At 39.8% G+C, this 18,936-nt stretch overlaps 1 long non-coding RNA gene across 4 annotated transcripts in view; it reads right to left on the bottom strand.

Moving 5' to 3' along the window:
• Nucleotides 1-18,936, bottom strand: part of LOC144336294 (uncharacterized) — a 66,117-nt gene that overhangs the window by 41,193 nt on the left and 5,988 nt on the right. For 2 of the 4 annotated variants that reach the window (XR_013407923.1, XR_013407925.1), the window contains exons 1-2: nt 16,974-17,046; nt 375-479 (exon numbers count right to left, since the gene is read on the bottom strand). This is a non-coding gene — a long non-coding RNA (uncharacterized LOC144336294). Of the gene's footprint in view, nt 1-374; nt 480-6,311; nt 6,847-16,973; nt 17,047-18,936 lie in introns of those variants that run through there. The other 2 variants (XR_013407926.1, XR_013407924.1) reach the window with 2 other exon arrangements.

Raw genomic sequence — 18,936 nt, 5'->3', positions numbered from 1 at the left:
GCTGTTCCTTTGCGCTCATCCAATAAGCACTTACTAGGCATTTATTGTGTGCCAACAACATACAAGATGCCTTGAGATATTTAAAAGGATAAAACCCTTGAGAGGCATACACTACCTGTTTTCACTCCAGTTTTATTCCTACACACACAATGCAAGTACGTGCCTCTTAAACTTCCCCAGCCTTATCAGCTGTCAGCCTTTCACCTAAAAGTTTTCAAACACATTTCCATTTTCCTGTGGCCAAGAACCCCTTATATCACTGAGTTCTAAGTCTTTATTTACTGCCAGAATTATATCAGAGAATCTTGACTCTTTCACTGTTGTTGCGAAACTTCACGTTGACTCTTGAGATAGGAAAATTACTGAGAACTTACCATTTGATCCTCACAATAGCATGGTGACCCTGAAGACACCAATCCAATGATTCAACACCACTGGGAGCTTTTTTCTGAACTTGCAGTGGTCACAGAGATCACAGTCTAATGAGAGAGACAGGCAGTTCAAATAAAATGGTAACAATAGGAACTTTAGGAGCCAGAGGAGGAATCTCTGCTTCATAGGGGATGCCACGATCAGGGGAGGCTTTTGGTGGAACAGGGCCCAAGCTGAGGTTGGAACAAGATGCATGTATTGATTGACTATAGGGAGAAAGGCAAGCAGAAAGAGTACAAGTGCATTCCAAACAAGGGAAGCAACAGTCATTCAACAAATATTTGTATTAGACACTACAGACCTAGTGGTGCCAATATAATCCATTAATTACATTTATGTTTGGGGTTACAAAGGCACAGACAGATTATAGCCTGGCTACCACACTTTCTGAACCCTACTCTGTTGCCAAGTGATGTTCTAAGCATTATATTTATAATTCCTCACAACTAATAAGGAAACAGGCACAGAGAGGCCAAGCTGCTTGCCTGTAGTTACACCGCTGGTAAAGCATAGAGCCAAATTCAAACCCAGACAGACTGACTCTTAACCATAAAGAACAGAAATCAGTAGTTGGAGAAGGAGTAGGATCCAGATAGATCAAGGAAAGTTTTGATAAAATGGTGAGGGAATAATTAGTAGGATTTAACCAGATAAGGAGATGGAAGAAGAATGCGCCAAAGGAAGTACAGCCCTGGAGGAATTACTTCTTTTCTGACCACTGGACCCCACCACCAAGTCTATTATAGACACACTGCCCCTGAGTTCTTAGAGCAACAAGGCTGCAGAGCTTTGGCGATTTTATTCTAAGAACAAAGAGCACGAGCACCCAGTGAAAAGCTTTAAGAAGAACAAGATTAAATTTGTACTTTTGAGATCACTGTCACTGTTGAATGGAGAACACATTGGATGGAGACAAGATTGGGGGCAGGAAAACTAGTCAGAACACTATTTTAGTTGAATTCAATTAAGATGTGGTGATGGCTTCCATCAGTGGTGGCACAAAAAGGTATTAGACAGATTTGGGAAGAAAAAAAAAAAATAGGAAGTAAAAAAAAAAAATTAGGAGGTGCGCTAAAAAGGAGACACAGGAGGAGAAAGAGGTTTGCAAGGAAGAGCACAACATGATCACATGGTTCCATATGACCCCAGTGAAGGGTGAGTATCAGTGTGGATGCGTTTCGGGGAGGTGAGACTAGAGACAGGCAGGCGCTAGACCATGAAAGGCCTTATGTGTTAAGCTAAGGACTATAAATTTCCTCCTGAAAGCTAAGATCTGTGATGACAAGTTTTCTTTTTCTGTGTAAATTGCATATATGTATATTTTTTTCTGAATAACCTCAGATTTACAGACAAGCTCTAAAAATGGTCTGGTCCAGAGAGTTCCTGTATACTTTTCACTGAGTTTTTCCTAGTGTTAAGATCTTTTTTTGTTTTGTTTCGAGACAGGGTCTCTCTCTATCACCCAAGCTGAAGTGCAATGGCACCACCACAGCTACTGCAGCCTCGACCTGCCAGGCTCAAGCGATCCTTCCATTTCAGCCTCCCGAGCAGCTGGGACTATAGGCAGGTGTCACCACTCTTGGCTAATTTTCTTACTTTTTGTAGAGACAGAATCTCACTATGTTGCCCAGGCTGGTGCCAAACTCCTGGGCTTAAGTGATCATCTTACCTCCGCCTCCCAAAGTTCTGGGATTACAAGTGCAAGCCACTGCATCTGGCCCCTTATGTTAAGATCTTACACAACCATGGGACATTTGTCAAAACAAAGAAACCAGCATTGATACCTTCTTACTAAGTTCCAGGTTTCACAGGTTTTTCAACCATGTTCTTTTCTGTTCCAGGATCCCAACCAGGATAGTTCATTGTGTTTTAGTCGGAATGTCTCCTTAGGTACCTCTTGGCCAAAACAATTTTTCAGTCTTTCTTTTTCCATGGCCTTGACAGTGTTGAGGAGTACTGATCAGATGTTTTGCAGACTGTCTCTGGATTTGGGTTTGCCTGATGTTTCTCTCATGATTAGATTGGAGTATTTAAGGCTTTCAAGTATGGAAATGACACTAATCAAGTTTTCATTAAAAAAGATCACTCTGGGCCGGGCGCAGTGGCTCAAGCCTGTAATCCCAGCACTTTGGGAGGCCGAGATGGGTGGATCACGAGGTCAGGAGATCGAGACCATCCTGGCTAACACGGTGAAACCCCATCTCTACTAAAAAATACAAAAAACTAGCCGGGCGAGGTGGTGGGCGCCTGTAGTCCCAGCTACTCGGGAGGCTGAGGCAGGAGAATGGCGGGAACCCGGAAGGCGGAGCTGCAGCGAGCTGAGATCCGGCCACTGCACTCCAGCTTGGGCGACAGAGCGAGACTCCGTCTGGGGCCAGGCGCAGTGACTCACACCTGTAATCACAGCACTTCGGGAGGCCAAGACGGGTGGATCACCTGAGGTCAGGAGTTCAAGATCAGCCTGGCCAACATAGTGGAATCCCATCTCTACTAAAAATACAAAAAGTAAACAGGAATGGTGGCAGGTGCCTGTAATCCCAGGCACTTGGGAGGCCGAGGCAGAATTGCTTGAACCTTGGAGGCAGAGGTTGCAGTGAGCCCGAGATCTCGCCACTGCACTCCAGTCTGGGCTACAGAGCAGGACTCCATCTCAAAATAATGAATGAATGAATGAATGAATGAATGAATGAATGAACGAACGAATGAATTAAGAGTATAAGTGCCTATATATTCATTAATCTAATGTGCAATATTTACCAAGTGCCTAAGATGCACAGTTTTAGCATTTGACACCCAGGATGCATCTAAATGAATATAAATTCACTAATTAATTGATGCTTTCAATAAACACTTTGTGAACAGCTACTACTCTATGCAAGGAACCTTCCTAAGCATTAAAGGGGCATCATACCTCCAGTAATACATAAAGTTTTAAAAGGAAGACTGACCTGAAGCCCCGCCAGTGTCTTTATCCAGCAGGTGTCATGGGATATCACACTGTGTTAAAAGGGTGGTGAAACAACATCTGTTCCGACCCTACTGTCTAATTGAGAATTTGTAATAGTTTTTTACAGTGGCCAGATTTATCTGATAATTATCATTATAATGGTCAGATTAATCATGATCTCATAGCAATTTATTGAATTCTACATTCTTAGTATTATTCTCAGTGAATGAAAAACCTCTATTTTCACTCAGCAAAGGTAATGTTTGGGCCATAACAATTTCCCAATTCTATCTAAATATTAATTTTAGTAGACAATCTTATAACTTAAATCTATTCCTTAGGAGAGGAACGATAAGCACTTCTTTTTAGACATGGTTTTTTATGAGTATTAAAAATAAGATAAAAGAATTTTTTCATCATTAGTTATAGAAACTATCTGTGAAATGGCACATTTTCATGAGTAGAGGTCCTTTGCCAAGATGTCTTAGTCTTGCAGGGTGGAGGAACAGAGAATGAGCCAGAGGCTTAGAAACTACTGAAGCACCGAAGTCAAAATTTGGTTCACTGGTACAATCTGGTGATATCAACTGGTAATTACATTTTTTGGAGAAATGTCAGAATAAACATATAGACAATTGTATGTTTCCTGATCTAGTTAAAGTGCAATGATCTAAAGAGCGCTCTTCCCAGTAAACATTCTCTTATTACAATTACAAAAAAATCCAAAAGAAAAATAAAAAGGGAGAGGGGAAAACAATATTCCCAGAATAGGAAGGAAGAGGACAAGATGCACAGCAGAGAGACCAGACTGGGGACTATTGCAGGAAAGAGTTCAGGGGAAAGATGCCGGTGGCCTGAATTTGGTAATAGGAGATGTAAGAAGAGATCCTTGTAGATGGAATCTACAGGCCATGGAAACTGACTAGATAGAGGGCTCAAGAGGAGAGAAGAGTTTCTGCCTTCTGTCTTAGCAGCTTGTGGGTGGTGGTGCCATTCACAGACCCAGGGAGCCCCAAAGGAACAGCAGGTTTGAGGAGAAAGGAATGAATTTAGCTGTGGACTCACAGGCAATGGGATATTGCCTCCGATAGCGCTGCTTCTCTTCAGTCCTTTCTAACCTTACAGTTTAGGTGATCTTCCTTATTTTTCCATAATTCTCTGACCACTTATTCAACATTCTTTTCTAAAATTCTTAGTTATGCCTCCTGTAGATCCTGTATTACTATGAAATAGTGAGTATTCAGAGTGCCGCCTTTGCTTCTAGCGTCATGACCATGACACATTTGTTAAAACGCAAAACCAAGATTGGTACACTACTATTAATTAAACTCAGTTTTAACCAATTTTTTTCACAAATGTTGGGTTTTTCCTGTTCCAGGATCCAGTCTAGGATAGGTTTCTCTACTTTTCATGGGAAAAGCAGAGTGCAAAATTCTCATCCCACCTTTGCCACTTCCCAGAAATATAAATTTAAAATTAAATAAAAAGCTCTGAAATGTATCTTCATTCACAAAATGAAAATACTACTAATACGACTTCTACTTTATTCAGCTCATTTTGTAAGAATCACAAATGTAGTATATGGGTGCCCTGAAACACTTTGAAATATTTAAAGCTGTACAAACATAGGGCTGAATTTTTGTGAGTTAATTCTGACTCTTTATCATTTGCTGCTAATAGGAGTAGAACTAGGATGTGGTTGAATAACACAACTAGATAATCAAAACATTATCTACGTTTGGCTTAGAAATGTACTTCTCAAAATCATTTATATTTAAATATAGGTTCCATTATACAGGATGAATAAGTTCTGGAGATGTAATGTATAGCCTGGTGACTATAGTCAATAATACTGTATCATGTACTTGAAATTTGCTAAGAGAATTGATCTTAAGTGTAAAATGAACTATGTGAGGTGATGGGCAAGTTAATCAGCCTGATTGTGCTAATTATTTAACAATGTATATATCTATCAAAACATCATGTTTACTGCTTTAAATATATACAATTGGTTGCACGTGGTGTCTCACACCTATCGTCCCAGCTACTCGGGAGGCTGAGACAGGAGGATCTCTTGAGCCTAGGAGTTCGAGGCAACAGTGAGCGATGATCATGCCACTACACTCCAACCTGGGTGACAGTAACACCCTGTCACTAAATAAATAAACAAATACAAGTTTTATTTGTTAAGTATACCTCAATAAAGCCAGGAGTAGGGGAAGAAAGAAAATAAATAAAATAAATAGGAGTGCATGTAGTATCTATATATAGATACATCCATATTTATATGCAAATCCTGGCAATTTAGTTCAAACAAAATATTTATATACATATATTCTTATTCTTATTCTTTTTTTTTTTTTTTTTTTTTTGAAGACTGAGTCTAGCTCTGTCACCCAGGCTGGAGTCGAGTGCAATGACCCAATCTCGACTCACTGCAACCTCTGCCCCCCGGGTTCAAATGATTCTCCTGCCTCAGCCTCCCAAGTAGCTGGTACTACAGGCACACACCACCAAATCTGGCTAATTTTGGTATTTTTTATAGAGATGGGGTTTCAGCTTCCCAAAGTGCTGGGATTACAGGCGTGAGTCACCATGCCCAGCCTCATATATTCTTTCTTTAGAATAGCTAAGACTACACCACCATGCCCAACTAATGTTTTTATTTTTTTGTAGAAGCAGGGTCTCCCTGTTTCCTAGGCTGGTCTCAAACTCCTGACCTTAAACAATCTCCTGCCTGTGCCTCCCAAAGATATTTAGAAACTCTGGCAATTTAGTTCAAAAAATATGAATGTCAAACTGAAGACACACCCAGAAGGTGCTAAGAGGCCCATTCTCTTCCTTCTGATCCCACTCAGCTCCTTTCTATGAACAATTTCATCCTGGGAAAGAACAAGCCAATGCCCACCTTCATTCCCCCAGCCAAGCACACCTGTCCTTTCTCCAAGGCTCCTTCAGATGGCTTCAGCATGTGAGTTTCAGAAAACCACTTAATGAGATGCAAAGAGAAGAACAGCATAGAAAGTTCATAAAATCTTTACCTACTTGAGCACGCCCCTGAAAAACAAATTAAGCCAACTCTTATATGAGCTATTAACAGATGTGACAGCAAGATGTGCTTGCAGCAATAAAGCAGAGGCCCATCAGAAGAAAACCATTTCATATCTATAACTAACTGCCACATCAGCCTCCTCACCTCCTTCCTTCCTCAGCCTTTGACCAGCTGGATAGCTCCTCTTAGATGACTATATCAAATGAAACAACAATATCTTCCATTTCAAGCTGAATTTATAGTCTGTGTCTACAAGAGTGTAAAATGTATGTCACTTCTTTCTGAGGCTTCTTATCTTCTTACTCTCATTTTTCCTTTGCTCTCATTTTTCTCAGCCCTAATTTTTACTTATTTTTGATCTTATGATATATGTACCTTCATAAACTATCCTTGTAAACCACTTTTTTATGGTAGGCAGACTATCATGAAACAATCTTTGTGAACTATCTTCACAAATCCTTTTAGGAACGAGACAAAGTAAAATGCATAAGTGAACAAGAACAAATAAATAGATAAATAATTGACACTGTGTTCACTTTTCTTCCCCTAAGTTTCAGCCATTTGCCTTTCCCAAGACATGAGCTCCACAGAGAGTTTCCAGCATCCGTCTCTGCCTGCCCCCACCCTCCCCACGAAAATACGTATTCACCTACCTCATGAAAAATATATATGTAACTTCGTGCCTATGTACTATGTATCATTCATCTTCACAAATGTCATCTTATTTAATCCTCCCCAGGCTCAGAAAAGTTAACATATTTAAGTATATTCAGATTAAGTGGAAGAACCCAAATTTGAACTCTGGTCTATCTTATGGTCTTTCCACCACTCCACCCAACTTTCTGATCTCAGAGGGTCTGACATCTACCAGGATTTGAAACACTACACTGCGAGCCTCTCATCCTTGTTTATTTCCAGTGCCACACTTGCTGGAGTCAACCTGGGGGACATTTCTGCAGCCTGTCTCCTTGTCTCCATAAATCCTCTGTCTCCAGCTTTCAACTTTGTCTTACTACAGGCAGAGAAAAACAGTTTGCCAAAAAAAAAAAATGTATCCATGCCATTCTGTGGAGTTTTCAATTCCTGTGCACAGGATCTTCTGTAATCTACCAATATCAGTTTGAATTTAAGAGATGACTTCATTTTTTTTTTTTTTTTTTTTTTTTTTTTACTCTAGACCTCAACTCTCAATTCTTCCTTGAATTTTCAGATCTCTGTGGAATATCTCTACTGGCTATTTTTACTATTACCCTAAATTTCAGATTGTATTCCCTATAATTAATCTCCCTTTATCTATTCTATCAGTGAGATAAGATCCCCATTCTCCCAGAATAAACATTTTAGATTATTTTGTGTGTGTGTGTAGACAAAATGGAACTGGTGAGTTTAATGGTCACTCAATGCATCAAAACATATTTTAGATTAGTCACTTTAGCACATGCCTCCACATTAGTCAAAAACAGACTTCCAGAATAATATTCAGCCATTAAAAAGAATTAAGTACTGATACATGCTACACAGTGAATGAATCTTGAGAACATTATGCCAAATGAAAGAAATCAGACACAAAAGGTCACAAGCTGTGTGATTCTATTTGTATGAAACATCCAGAATCCATGAATCCATAGAGACAGAACACAGATTGGTGGTTTCCAGAGCTGGAGAGAGAGAAGAACAGGGAGCAACTGCTTTTAATAGGTAAGGAGTTTGTGAATGTACTAAATACCACTGAATTGTTCACTTCAAAATGGTTCATTTTGGCCAGGCATGGTGGCTCATGCCTGTAATCCCAGCACTTTGGGAAGCTGAGGCAGGCAGATCGCTTGAACTCAGGAGCTCGAGACCAGTCTGAGAAACATAGTGAAACCTCATCTCATTAAAAAAAAATTTAATAAATAAATAAAATGGTTCATTTTATGTTGTGTACATTTCACCTCAATAAACTATTTTTTTAATAAACTTCCAGCAAGTCCACCAACCTCCAATAGCTTCCTATTTCATTTTATTCTATCCTCTGATGAGAAAGTCATAAATACCCCTACACGTCAACACTTACCTCCTCAACAAACTTCACAAGTGCCCACCTGGCCTTATCTCTCTGGCTAGGAGTCTCAATGTCCACCTAAAATTCTCCAATGTCCATCCTAAGCCTCCTTCAGCTTGTTCTTGCTTCTCTGTGCATCTCTCTTCCTGAACTCTTTCTGCATTCAAAAGAAGACATACATGCGGCCTGCCACCATATGAAAAAAAAGTTCGACATCATTGATCATTAGAGAAACACAAATCAAAACCTCAATGAGATACCATCTCACATGAGTCAGAATGGTAATTATTAAAAAGTCAAAACATAACAGGATCAGGCACAATGGTTCACACCTGTAATCCCAGCACTTCGGGAGGCCAAGGCAGGCAGATCACTTGTGGCCAGGAGTTCAAGACCAGCCTGGGCAATGTGACAAAACCCCTTCTCTACTAAAAATACCAAAATTAGCCAGGCATGGTGGTGCATGCCTGTAGTCCCAGCTACTCAGGAGTCTGAGGCATGAGAATCACTTGAACCCAGGAGGTAGAGGCTGTAGTAAGCCGACACCATGCCACTGCACTCCAGCCTGGGTGACAGAGCAAGGTCCTGTCTCAAAAAATATATAAAAACATAAAAAAACATGCTGGCAAGGTTGCAGAGAAAAGGCAACGCTTATACACTGTTGGTGGAAGTGTAAGTCAGTTCAGCCATTGTGGAATACAGTGCAGTGATTCCTCAAAGAACTAAAAACAGAAATACCATTCGACCCAACAATCCCATTACTGGGAATATACCCAAAGGAATATAAATATTTCTATCATAAAGATATGTGTCTGGTCATTGCAGCACTACTCACAATAGCAAAAGCATGGAGCCAACCTAAAGGCCTATGAATGGCAAGCTGCATAAAGAAAATGTGGCACAGATATACCATAGAATACTATGCAGCCATCAGAAAGAACAATATGGTGTTCTTTGCAGGGTCATGGATGGAGCTAACATAGGAACAGAAAACCAAATACAGCATGCTCTCACGTATAAGTAAGAGCTAAATAATGAGGACACATGGACACATAGAGTGGAACAACACACACTGGGGACCATCAGAGGGTGGAGAGGGGGAGAAGGGAGCGGATCAGGAAAAGTAACTAATGGGTACTAGGCTTAATATTTGGATGACAAAATAATCTGTACAGCAAACCCCCATGACACAAGTTTACCTATATAACAAACTTACACATGTACCCCTGAACTTAAAATAAAAGTTAAAGAAAAAAAAAAAAGCATGTAGTGTTTTAATTTGATACACATTATCTGTATTTCCTAACCAGATCATAAATTTCTTTTGAGGCAAAATACCATGTCAGGTATGTCATTGATTCTCACACTGCCTATTTTACTCTTGGGAATACAGTAAGGGCTTAATAAATGCTTCATTGATTACTCATTAACTACTACTCAGGAAAGTTAATCATCTATTTCACCCACTTCTCCTGCTAAGCTACAGTTTCCCCTTTGTTTGGTGCAATTCCCAACTCGCTCTTTTCACTCCCTTATTTAGTAAGAAATCATTTCTCTAGTTTACGAGAAATGGACTAACTACATGCCACTGAGAAAGAAACACCACTAATACACCCAGTCCCAGAATCTATGAGATGGGGTAAGAATGGTGATTTGCAGTAGCCATCTTTCCTTCATAGGGAATTTCTCAAACCGCATCCCTTGTATTTGTTGTGTTCTGTAGAAAGAACAGATAGTTACAAATGGAAAGACTAAAACAGATCTATGAAACTAAGCTTAGGAAATACACGTTAATATATGCCCCTCAATTAGAAAACGAACAAAACCAAAAATAAATCATTAATTAAAAACAATCATTTGTCCGACCAACTCCCTTTCACAACCTTCTTCACCCTCCCTTGTCCCATATATTTATTGCGTGGCATAAGGGGAAAACATTACTATGCTGAAGCGTATATATAAGTGGTTCTGCTTGAGTAAAAGGGGGACATATGGAAACCAGCTAACAGCAAGAGTTCAAAGAGAGAAGCTGGAGGAAGAGGAGACATGTTGACTCGGGATCTGGGACATCCCGATGTGTAAATGTTTATAAGCCTGATAAGAATAAAGACAACCCTAATACATCTTCCAGTTTTAAGTAGCTTTCTTTTTTGAGAAGCAAGAAGCGATCACGGCTGTTTGTGCTGGGTTCTATAGCAAAGGTTGAGAACGTGGGTAGGAACAAGATATAGACAATCACATGAAATAGACATAGATCCAAACACAGTGGGACTCTGATAATGATTAAAACCAGCATAATAAAGAAATCCTAATTATCTCTAACATCAGAGATTTGCCATTTTCATGGCATCATGATTGTGTCATTGTGTTTCTATAATACACGCTGGTAAAGTCCATAGCTTTGTTGTTTCATACATTATACATGTATTTTTTTCCAGGATCAAGCTGCTTCTTTTAAAAACGTATTTTTAATGTTATATTTCATGAGCAGCTCCAGTCTGGCTTCAGAGCAACATTTTTCCACCCACGTGGGAAAGTGTGCCAAACCTTCAAGGTTTTGCAATACTCTTTTGTAGTATTCCTTTTATCAGGAAATCAAGCAAATATTAATTTTTTTCAAAAGGGAGAAGTCTGCTTCCCCGCCAAACAGCCAGGTTACAGTGTGATATAATATGAGCTCTCAACACATTCTGTATGTTTTCCAAAGACTTCAATTGAGACACCACGGGAGTTGTTAGCTTCAGTGAAGGCTCACATGCCGAATTAAGGGCTCAATTTGTTCCAGAACCCCTTAAACCTTTTTTGGGGGGGACTGGGGGATGGAGTTTCGCTCATTGCCCAGGCTGGAGTGCAATGGCGCAATGTTGGCTCACCGCAATCTCCACCTCCCAGGCTCAAGCAATTCTCCTGCCTCAGCCTCCCGAGAAGCTAGGATTACAGGCACGTACCACCACGTCCGCCTAGTTTTATACTTTTAGTAGAGACGGGGTTTCTCCATGTTGGTCAGGCTGGTCTCAAACTCCCAACCTCAGGTGATCCACCTGCCTCAGCCACCCAAAGTGCTGGGATGATGGGCGTGAGCCACCGCACCTGGCAACCCTTAAATCTTTTCATGAACAAATAAATATATAGTTTAAGGCTCTTGGTATCTTTTTTCCTAACCATTCATAGAGTCAATAATTTCATTTTTTCACAACCCCCAGATTTCTAAAATGCAGTAGTTATTAGATATCCTGCAGTGGGCCAAGAACCCATCCTGCAGTGGAATCATTTTTTCAACACAGACTATCTATACCATTAAAAGAAAAAAATACAGGTTTGAAAGCAGAAATGACCTGGTCTCAATTCACAGACAGGACATTACCTCTAAGAACTACAAAGTGCCTTTATTTTTTGAGGTTTAAATACATTTTAAAGGCACCAGAGTGTTGGTCCAAAGAAGAAGAAAGAGAAGGAGATTATTAAAAGGACGTTGGGTGAAATAAGAAAAAAATCAGAAAAGAAGGATTGCCAAGAAATTTAGTCTCTAGAACACACTGGAGGCTTGAGATTAAGTTTTATTTCTCTCCAAAATTTCTGGATGGAATTGCATCTGTAGGAATCCTGGCTCCGAGGAGTCCTCTTGGAAAATCAATGTATCATAAAATCCAGAATTATTTAAGTTTTAAACACCATCAACATCAAACCAACACCAACTAAAAACTAAATAAGTGAACATGCAATTCATTGGAGACAACCACAACCAACACCATGTGCAACTCAACTTACAACTCGCTGAGGGAAGAATTATTCTCCCACAGTTTAGACTAACAAATCCACATTCTTAAAGTTTCTCAGACGTCTAATTAAAAGAAGCCCTCTTGGATGATAGAAATATGCCTATGCATATAATGACTCATCCTACGGCATATCATTTTAAGCCTGTAACTCATTATCAATTAAATAACATAGGGTCTGGAATGCAATGATAGATGTTAAGGCTGGCAAAGGAATGAGGCCTCACACTAGCAACTGTGTGTGTGCATGTGAATGTGTGCATGTGTGTGTGTGTTTGTCCCACCCATGAATATAGTAGTGTTGACAAATGAAGCCATTTGGAGCATTCGTTTTCTGAAGTTCCTTGTTTGATCAGGCCACAGTGGCTATTTGATTAAGCCATTATAGGCCTCCCTATTTGCCAATGAGGAAATCATGACGAATAATGAAGGCTCTTTCAAGACCACACATAGAAACATGTAACATCCCTCAGAAACTGAGCTCAACCTTGGAAAAAAGAAATCATCCAGCATTTGTCAGACCCATTTATCCATTCACTGCAAAATGCCTATTAAGCACACCCCAACAAGTTGTGTATTCAGCAAGCGTTGTGCAACCAGTCACTATGTAATCTGGCTCAACCTACTCAGAAGAAAACCATCCTGGGGGCTAAGAGGCAGAGCATCAATGCTTCTGATTGGTAGCTCCAGCTGTGAAATGCCTTGTAAAAGAAACAGTGGGCAAACCTGAGAGCAATGCAATTTCGTCCTTTCACAGCAAATAGTATGAATTACCACTTGATAGTCAATCATTTCCTTAGACTTACACAGTCTCCCAGGAGAAGACAAGGTAGTGATAATGAACAGGGGACAGACTGGCATCCTTCTCCATATGAAAATGGAGTCCAACCAGATGTTTTTTTTTTTTTTCTCTTTTCAGACAGGGTCTTGCTCTTTTGCCCAGGCTGGAATACAGTGGTATCATCACAGCTCACCATAACCTCAAACTCCTGAGCTCAAGTGATCCTCCGGCCTCAGCCTCCCAAGTAGCTGGGACTATAGGCATGCACCACCATACCTATTTTTTTTTTAATTTTTTTGTAGAGATGGGATCTTGCTGTCTTGCCCAGGCTGGTCTTGAATTCCTGGGCTCAAGTGATCCTCTCAACTCAGCCTCGCAAAGTGTTGGGATTATAGGCATGAACCACAGCATCCAGCCATCCAGCCATTTTTTTTTTTAGACAGAGTCTTGCTCTGTTACCAGGCTGGAATGCAGTGGCACGATCTCGGCTCACTGCAACCTCCACCTCCTGGGTTCAAGCGATTCTCCTGCCTCAGCCTCCTGAGTAGCTGGGACTACAGGCGTGTACTACCACACCCAGCTAATTTTTGTATTTTTAGTAGAGACGGGGTTTTACCATGCTGGCCAGGCTGATCTCGAACTCCTGACCTCATGATCCACCTGCCTCGGCCTCCCAAAGTGCTTTGATTACAGGCGTGAGCCACTGTGCCTGGCCTGGACCCAGCCTTATGTTATTTCATATGACTTGTTTGAACATCAGAAACTTATTTTCTTTAATCCTGAGTAGCCAATGAGTTCACAGTATCACACTCTGAGAGCCTGTAAGTTCTACTTGGCAGATGAAGAGAAAGAGAGAAGTGACTTGTCTTTGGTCATAGTATGAATTAACAGAAAACTCCATGCAAATAAAAAATACCCATAAGATTTTCATTCCACTCTTTTAGATGCAAAGGAAAAGTCTAAATCATAGTTGTAAGCTTGTAGATATTAAGGCTATGCATATGGCTGTAATAGTAGTTTCTATATGAGATCAATAAACTTTAAATGGGTAGATTGTATGATGTGTGAATTATATCTCACTGACTGAGAACCAAAGCTGAAGAACCAATACTTCCAGATTAAAAGGGCCCACCAAGTACCCAGTAAATACATTTAAAATGCCCTCCCCTAAACCATCTCATTGGAAAATTTCCAAACCCTAAGGATAAAAGGAAGATTTGAAAATCTTACAAAGGCTGGGTACAGGGACTCATGTCTGTAATCCCAGAATTTTGGGAGGCTGAGGTGGGCAGATCACCTGATGTCAGGAGTTGGAGACCAGCCTGGCCAACATGGTGAAACCCCGTCTCTACTAAAAATACAAAAATTAGCCGGGCATGTTGGCAGGCACCTGTAATCTCAGCTACTCGGGAGGCTGAGACGGGAGAATCGCTTGAACCTCGGAGATAGAGGTTGTACTGAGCCAAGATCATGCCACTGCACTCCAGCCTGGGCGACAGAGCAAGACTCTGTCTCAAAAAAAGAAAAAAAGAAAAAAAGAAAATCTTACAGAGATTCTCATCTACAAAAGAATGAGAATCGTGCTCATGTAGGATGGCTCATTGGCACTGGGCACCTGAAGACACTGGGACATAGTTCTCATTACTTTGAGGGAAAATGATTTTTGACATAGAATTCTTTATCCAACAGAACTATAAACCAAATATAAATCAAGGAGGATTAAAAACATTTTCCTCTAAGGCAATGTTTGTTAGAAGGTTTTGAAGGATTTACTACACAAAATGTGGATGAAAAAAAAAAAAAGCAAGAAAAGAAAAAGATACAAGATTTAGAAAACAGTCAATTCAACCTAGCAGAACAAAAGAGAGAAGTCCCAAATGCCAGCTGGGGAACTACCTTGGAGTGGGGTGGGGAGGACCAACCAGATTGCAGCCAAAGGACAAACGGCTCCTAGAAAGTTCCCAAGAACATTCCCTTTATTCCATGAACTGGCTGCAATCTTTCAGAAATAAAAGCAAATTACATATGGGATAAAGGTAGATAAAGATATAAGTTTTTTAAATCCTCATGTCTCATAACAGGCATTTCCAGTAATAGGAAGTCAGGCCAGGTGTGGTGACTCACACCTACAATCCCAGCACTTTGGGTAGCAGATGCAGAGGATCATTTGGGCTCAGGAGTTTGAGACCACACTGGGCAACAAGGTGAGACCCTCTGTCTCTACAAAAATATCAAAAAATTAGCCAAGTGTGGTGGCACATGCCACCACAGATAGACAAGGGAGGTTGAGGCAGGAGGATCACTTGTGCCCAGGAGGTCAAGGCTGCAGTGAGCCAAGATCACACCATTGCACTCCAGCCTGGGAAACCAAGTGAGAACCTGTCTCAAAAATAAATAAAGAAACCAAAGTAAAAATTAGAAAAAATAAAATAAGATGAGGAGCTTATAACCCAAACTTTGGGGTGTAACCAAAATATACACATCAACTATGGAACTTGGTAAACAAATAAACATTAAAAATGGTATCTCCAGGCTGAGCATGGTGGCTCATGCCTGTAATCCCAGCACTTTGGGAGGACAAGGCAGGTGGATCACGAGGTCAGGAGTTCGAGACCAGCCTGGCCAACATGGTGAAACCCTGTCTCTACTAAAAATACAAAAATTAGCCGGGTGTGGTGGCGGGCGCCTGTAATCCCAGCTACTCCGGAGGCTGAGGCAGGAGAATCGCTTAAACCAGAGAGGCAGAAGTTGCAAGTGAGCCAAGTTCGTGACATTGCACTCCAGCCCAGGCAACAAGAGCAAGACTCCATCTCAAAAAAAAAAAAAAAAAAAAAGATATGTCCCTTCCCCTGTGGTGGGTGATTAATTTGATTAATTCTATCTAAAAATAAAGCAAAGTTGTATAAAAGTGGTAACATTTGAGCTAAACCTAAATTATTAGTAGGATTTTGATGGAGAAAGGAAAAGCTGTATTCTAGCTTATCCTAAAATACATTCTACAAAAGGACAATTATGTGTAGGCATGCAAACCAAAAGCCAATTACACCTTCCAGAAAGGAACTATTATTTTTTAAAATACTCATCTGAAAAGAAGAAATATTCAGAATATTTTATGCTAAGCTCAGACTTACTTGTACCAGAAAATACTTTCTGAGCTTGTGAGTCACTTAGTTACTTAAAGAATAAAATTCTGAAAGAAACAAGATTGTATTGTGTGTCAGTGACCATGAAGGTTGAATTCATTTACCTAGAACAGTTTCTGTTGACTTAACTATGCTTTAAGTTTACTTCTCTAATTCTGCAATGAAAGTAGCAGAGCTGGTTACAGGGAAAATGTTCATATTGAATCACAGTTTGAGTGCTTTTGTTCTTTTTATTATTTTTTTCTTAGAGCATGCCTTGGTAATTTCTAACTCCAAGCTTATTTTATTGAAGTCTTTGATTTATAACTAAATCTGTTACTATGTCAACAAACTTGATCTACATATTTTATTTATTTATCATTGATTTTTTAAAAGAAATGAGATTTCTCTAACCAAAGTCAATTTGGAGTCAAAATAGATGATATACACTAAAATTTCATGAGGAGTTTTGCTATGAAGTCATTTGAGGAAACAAAAATCACAAGCACTTTTGAATTAAAACAAGTTTATTTTTGTTGCCAAATATTTTTGAAATAATAATTCTGCTTTTTAGCACCTGTGTGCTTTTTAGTTATACACACCAAAATGCTACCAGGTGGAGAGGAGCAATCTGAATGCTTTAAAAGCTTTAAAAAATAGATTTAGCAGGTAACTATGATTTTTTATACCATAAAATTTTATTAAAATCTCCTCTGTCTCTTGTTTATTCTTCCACTTTACATGTTTAATCTCAACTGCTTTCACATAACCTCATTTACTCAAGCAGAGATAAGACCAGTGGGAAAGAGAAAAACGTACCTTATTATTTCAAGTCGACAAATAGTTATTGAGTGCCTATCTTGTACACAGAACCATGCTAGGTGCTCTGGAGAATATGAAATTAGCATGATACCTGACCTTTGTCCTCAACCCTGTAGAGAGAGATCAAATCAATGGGGCATTGCAAAACAGTGCAATATGAGAATAAATGTTCATGGCATGGGAGGGGCACAGACAGTAACTTACAGACTCACATAAGGAAAGGCTCAGGCTGAGCTACAATGGAGGGAAATGATGGCCTCCAGAGAGCATCTCGGCCTTGGGGGATGAATTTAAAGGGTCAGATGGGTAGAGAGGATAAGCAAGCCCAGGCAATGACAGGAGCACAGAGGCAGAGACAGGAAGGGGTAGATTGTATTCGAAGTTCTAGTTTGGCCAAATTGAGATAAACTCACCATTAGGGAGAGTGGGATAAGGTTAGATTAGTTAGGAGCTACTTTGCAGGCAGTCTCAGAAGTATTATGCAGGCAATAGAAAACCATTCAAATATTGTGAGATGGAAGATGACCCAGCAAAACCAACTTTTGGGCACATCCCTACTGCAACTCTGTACAGAAGAATATTATAGAAGTGTAGGATAGAAGGGTATTTGACTTCCCAGATGTGAGGTGATGGGAATCTAAATTATTAAAAATACTTAACTAGGAGGCCATCAGGCTGAGATGGCTCCAGTGCCTCGGCTTCCTACATCAGCAAACCAAATCCCAATTCAATGTAAACAATAAAACAAAATCTAAGCGTAAGCAATTAGAAATCACCAAATAACCTTTAACTAGAAATCTGACCAATCAGAAACCACCAACTGACCTCTAGGGACTTTTCACATTGGCCAATCAAATGTATTTTCTCTGTCTTGCTTCCAAGAATACTTGATGTTTCCTCTCTCACACACTTCCCACGCCTCATGGAGAGCTGAACCACCTGAGGTCTGATGATGCCCATTTCAAGAATTGCTGAATGCTTAAATTCACTAAAAATTTTATATGACTAAATGTATCTTGTAACAGAATTATGGTTGGTGGTAGTAGAAAAAAAATAGAAAAGAAAAAATGGAAAAAAAAAAAAAAAGAAAGAAAGAAACAAGAAAAGAGGCCAGAAATGGTGGCTCCTGCCTATAATTCCAATTCTTTGGAAGGACAAGATGGGAGGATTTCTTGAAGCCAGGAGTTCGAGACCAGCCTGGGCAACATAGTGAGATCCCATCTCTACAAAAAATTTAAAAAATTAAAAATTAGCAAGGCATGGTGGCATGTGCCTGTAGTCCTAGTTACTCAGGAGTCTGAGGCAAAAGGATCACTTGAGCCTAGGAGTTCAACGCTGCAGTGAACTGTGATGGCACCACTGTACCCTAGCCTGGGCAACAGAGCAAGACCCTGTCTCTAAAAAACTAAAAGATACTAAAAAATTTTTAAAAAGGAAAGAATCAATTGGATTTGTGTATTGACTAATTTGAGACAGCTCTTAGATGTATTCATAAACATAACTATAAACTCCAATCTCAGTATGTCCAAAACTGAGCTCAGAATCTTCCTTCATCCAAACCTATTCTTCTTCTCGGTTCTTTATCTCAGTAAATGGTATCTTTATTCTTCCAGTTGCCCAAACCAGAAACTTAGATGGAGGATGATCCCTCATCACTCTTCCCTTCCCACAGCCCCATCTCTAATATAATATTATTGTAAGTTAAAATATTATATATTATACTTATGTATTATACGATTATACTTATAATATTATATCAGTTATATTCCTCTACTATTTCTCAAGTCCACCCACTCCTTTCCACCTTTTTGCTATTTCCCTCATCGAGGTCACTGTCAGTTCTTGTGTGAATTATCACAGGACTCCTAAGAGGTCTCCCTGCCATTCACTATTATTAAAAAGACAAAAAACAACGGATGCTGGTGAGGGCACTGAGAAAACGGAACTCTTACACACTGTT

This window comes from Macaca mulatta, chromosome 17 (genome assembly GCF_049350105.2).
Source record: "Macaca mulatta isolate MMU2019108-1 chromosome 17, T2T-MMU8v2.0, whole genome shotgun sequence".
NCBI classification, from domain to species: domain Eukaryota; kingdom Metazoa; phylum Chordata; class Mammalia; order Primates; family Cercopithecidae; genus Macaca; species Macaca mulatta.
This window is presented reverse-complemented; position numbering and strand designations above follow the sequence as displayed.